Raw genomic sequence first — 4,975 nt, forward strand, 5'->3', positions numbered from 1 at the left:
CTTTGTTGCAAGAGGGCTCTGTAAATTGAAGAAAAGATGTTTAAGTGCTGTGAAATGCATGCTGTCCAACGCATGTCGAGAACGGTACGGCATTCACGAGGCACAAACCTTGCTTTGCAAATGCCTCACACACGAAGCGGTGATCAGTTGTGAGGTAATTTCCACTTGACATTTCGTCGATTGATTTCGCTGAATGGCACACCTCTTGAGTCAGATACCACTGGCAGAAGTTGTAATCGCCAAGACCACTGCATATCAACATGAGAAAATATACAAGCTTTTAAACGTGTCTCAAGCTGTTTCGAACAAGTACCTTCCCCGCTTCTAATCGCCTCCGCACACAGATCGGGCGTTTTCAAGGAGTCATGTCCGTGAAAGACAGAAAACATCTGCCGAGTGAGGTGGTTTTAACTGATCCTCGCACGATTTAGATCAGCAGGCAACTTGTGTAGGTAATACCTCACCATGCGGAGAAAGCGAAGTGTCAGCTCTATTGCTGAAATATTCCACGATATGCCTTGTGTTTCAGGGAAGACCGACGAAAATTTTTTTTAAAAATAGGTTTTTTCGAGTAAAGGGAGGGTTTAAATCAGTGTTTGCGGACGCCCTATCGCTGCTCCAGCGCGGGTGAGGCACGGAATATCACGTGGCACGAGCGCCACGGAGTGACAAGTTTTTGTGGACGTCGCTGTGCGCTCTCCGCAGGCGCGCAGTTTTCAAATGGCTCGAGAAATGGCCAAAATTTGTTGAGCCTCCGCGGCAAGAGTAATCGCGTTTTCGAAATTCTGATATGGCTAATACTAACGGCCGGCTACATATCTCTAATTGCATTCAGGCGCATATCTGTAATAGTTAAAAAGTTAACTATTAGAATTCAGTTAACCACTTTACCATTTTACATGACTCGCCTGTTTTCTGGCGTCCGCAAACACTGGTATTACTATGCCGCAAAAAGCTTCTCTTTACCTCAGAAACCTTATTTTTTTTTTTAAATTAGTGGTGGGCTTCCTTGAAACACCTGCTATGCACACGTTCCTGGCTGGTTGCGTCATGCGGCCTGCCAGCCAAAAGGGACCGTAATTTTGGCGTTTCTTACTAATCTCCATTCTTTCAGTTTCGTCGCCCCCGAACACAAACATTCAGTAGAACGCAGAAATAAGGCTACATTGTTCAATGCTACATGGCCTCCCGAAGTTGTTTATTTAATGTCACATCTAGGATTTCGCCTGGAGTAATTGTCACTCGCGAATAACGAGCTGGCTTATCTGAAAACATACCACGAGCTTCGCGTAACGGCTTTAAGCAGTGCTAGTTGGCACAGACATCAATACACTCGTCTATAGAGCTCAAACGGAGTGGTCTGTTGCGTGTTCGTGACATTCGTCGCTGCCTGCACGGTTAGATATATATTTTTGAATAATAAATAAATTACGGTCCATGCTAATGTGCATACACGGTAAGGTTTTGTTTCGAGCTCTAGCGCACTCATAAATGACGCCAATGTACTCCCCAGTCGGCCGTTCAAGCGCGCTTAAAATGTGTGTGGACGTCTGTACAAGTCCATGAAACCTGCTAGTGCGTTTTTCTAACGAAAATTAAAAAAAAATTTGCGCTCAGTCGGCACTTCCTAGACGCTCTGCACCCTCGCTTTTGCTTTTACCGAAATTGCAGTTATTTTCAAGTAAACACACTTGCCTGCAAGCCTCGGTCATCCTCAGAAGGCTGCCGTTGGCGTTAACCAGGACTTGCGAGATCAGGAATCCTTGACAGCTGTGTAGCGCCTCTTCGAGCTTTGCCTGGTCACACTTCCTCCCTGCAGAAATTGACGCGTCATTCAGGACACCCGTCACGTAACGACCGCGAATTGTTGCGTTTGAGACAACGAAGTAATCACCGTGTGAAATGTCCGGCTGGCAAGTCCAGTAGTACTTGAAGTACAAGTCGCGCATATAGTGCTTCACTTCGGCCGTTTCAGGCATGTACTGGTGATCCTGACAAATTTCTGAAACTATTCCCTGGACACATCGTTGATAGTCCATCACAGCACTATAAATAATAGAAAACGGTTAAACGTGCCCAGCACTGGTGAAACGAAAAAAAAATCTTTGCTATGCCTCACCTGCATGCCAGCTTCAGAGAGCGGCGATCAGTCTTTTTTACCGCGTTTATTGCGGCTTTGTGCGTAATAAATCCCGAGCACATCGGCAGCCGCTTGTGTAACGCTTCACTGTTGCAGAGTTGGCCTGGATGAAGCACACAAATATCACAAGTTGTGCCTGCTGCATGAGTTCGAATTGCTTTCTAGCAGCCAGCGTTAAATGAATCTTGTATTCCTCACTTTTAGAAGTCGTGTCGCATGTCCAACTGTACTTCTGATACAGGTCCTTTGTGTAGTACAAGATGCTCGACGAGTACATCACTTTCGACCCCTGGCACTGAAGCGGAATGGTCATTTTGACGCACCTCTGAAAGCCCTTTAGTCCACTGCAAATGCAATCAAATTTCTCGGTTTCAAGCACGAGAAACACAAGGTAGATGCCTTCATATCCTAACGTAGTCTTACTTGCAAGCTAAGTTCAGCCTGCTTCGATCCGATGTTTTCTTTAGATGTGGAAGCACGTTTACAGTAATGTATCCAGTGCACTGGGAGAGATTCTTGACCAGTGCAGCTTCTTCACACAGGGACACTGAATACAACCCATCAGAAGGGATTAGTGCGCGATAACTTTGAACAGCTGCGTTTGAACGGCCCTAGAAAAAGTAAAAGCCACTCACCCGAGCGACAGAGATGGTCGTATTTTGAGTACAGATGTGTGGTGTAGTACTTGATGTCATCAAGCTTGAGCAATACGGCTTGCCGAGAGCATGATGTGTTGAGGGTGTCCGAAACGCACCGCTGGTATTCCTGGACATATCTGCATTATGATACAGAAAGGGAAGTTCAGCATTTACTCACGTGAAGCGGCAGAATTCTAAGGAACTGCGATACGTAACCTCTCAGACGGCTTACGTTTTAAGTACAGTACTGTTGGTTAATGTTGGTAACATTACGGAAGCCAAAGCGGGCGACAGTAAATCAGGGGCTGAATACCAAAAGCTCTGCGCACGTAAGCACGGTTCATGACTAATTGAGGCCATTGACCTCGGCAGTTGCGATATACCTTTGATCCGTGACGCCAGTTCTGCCTTCTATATGTCTAACGAAATTTACTGACAAGTCAAGCAGTACTGCTGTGCTGGTTTGGATTATGGGGTTTAACGTCCCAAAGCGACTGAGGCTATGAGAGACGTCGTAGTGAAGGGCTCCGGAAATTTCGACCACCTGGGGTTCTTTAACGTGCACTGACATCGCACAGTACACGGGCCTCTAGAATTTCTCCTCCAAAGAAATTCAACCGCCGCGGCCGGGATCGAACCCACGTCTTTTGGGTCAGCAGCCGAGCACCATAACCACTGAGCCACCGCGGCGGCGAGTACTGCTGTGCTCTTTAGCTGCGAACAAGTTGAGAGTTGTGCATCTGTATATGCTGTTCATATGGCGCGGAGCTGCTTTAACAGTTTCGTTCGCAAGGATGGCATAATAAGGTGTGGGTGCGGGCTAGTTGGTAATCCATGAAAGCGCTTTCCTTAGTCTTTCTTACGTCCCTGTGTTTTCGCGCTTTACGTTTACCTTCAAGCCTAACTTCAGCACACCGATATTGAAAATAGCAAACGCACAATCGCAGACTGGTTCCGCGAGTAAGTTGCAGTAAGCAAGCGTATTCCTGACTAGTGTCAGATATCTCGTGATTTTTTAAATTATGATGTGCGCTTCGGGAGTCTGTAAATGCGAGTTTTGAAGTTACAGTGCACAGAAATGATGCGACTGTGAAAATACATAAAGACAGAACAAATTTAGTTATACGGCAGCGCATATTGGGCTAGCTTGACGCGTCACATTCTTCCCGTTTCATTAAAATTTGATGCCACCTTGACTTACCTGCACGTTTCTTGGTTGTATACATCGAAGTCAGAAGCGTACTTCATAACGTGAACAAAGAGGAATCCAACGCACTTCTTAAGCTTCGAGACCAAGCCTTGTTTGGTGCAGCTTTTCTCTGAAAGAAAATTGTGTATATTGCCTCAGAAAATCTGAGAAGTCTTTTTTACGCTTGTTTTTTAGTACCATTTCTATGATGGAATTTCCCCTACTAGCTCGCTCCGCGATTTTGTTGCTTCTGCAGTTTTCATCAAGCGGCCTTCCAAGCTAGGACTCCTCAGAAAAGCTCCGTCTAGGTGCGCAATAAGGGCTCAATACCAAGCGTCACGAATTCGCAACATATTCCTCAAACTGCAGGCATGCAGGAGAAGATGATCGAAAATATTTCTGCTACTACCGGTGGTCCTCTTTGCTGTTTTTCCGTTGACCGTATGGGTGTTCTTTCAGTCCCCTTACACGCGCACATTTCTGTTTTCTAGTGCAAAAATAACACTTACCCACTACTTCTTTCTTCTGACACACCCACGAGTGATTTTCAAATTTTTCTGCAATTGCTTTTCGAGCGTCGATCGTTACTGGGTTGTTACGCAGGCTTCCGCAGACCTTGTTCAACTTCCTGTTTGCGCAGAATACGTAGTCCTGGAGGGCTCTGTAAAGGAGAAAGCGGAGCAAAACTTTTTTTATCGTTAATTTAAGTACAGCCTGGACAACCCTCAGCTATGCAATTTTCTTGGCGAAACGTACCCACTTATCAATGCAGATTAAGCGTTAATAATATACAGTGCTAAAAATTATCGATAAAAATACGGTGACGAGAAAGCAGCCACAGACTCCAAGGTGAAATACACCTTGGGCCGTATTCTATATAAGCTGTCCATTTTCTATTGTCTACTTCGTATCCACTTGGTCCTGTGTCAGTGGTCACTCAGATATACACGCGGCTTTCAAGCGTCTGTGGGAAGCGACCCTGCCATTGTGTGATTGGCCACAGGACGT

The 4,975-nt window shown here is 45.7% G+C and overlaps 1 long non-coding RNA gene across 1 annotated transcript; it reads right to left on the reverse strand.

The window, feature by feature from the left end:
• Positions 1–2,825: 2,825 nt before the first annotated feature.
• Positions 2,826–4,605, reverse strand: LOC149350389 (uncharacterized). The gene is made up of 3 exons (XR_016289450.1): positions 4,477–4,605; positions 3,980–4,097; positions 2,826–2,915 (listed from the first exon to the last, which is right to left on the reverse strand). It is a non-coding gene; the product is annotated as an uncharacterized LOC149350389 (long non-coding RNA).
• Positions 4,606–4,975: the final 370 nt, after the last annotated feature.

This window comes from Amblyomma mixtum, chromosome 3 (assembly GCF_055824585.1).
Source record: "Amblyomma mixtum isolate Tamu chromosome 3, ASM5582458v1, whole genome shotgun sequence".
Lineage (NCBI taxonomy): Eukaryota > Metazoa > Arthropoda > Arachnida > Ixodida > Ixodidae > Amblyomma > Amblyomma mixtum.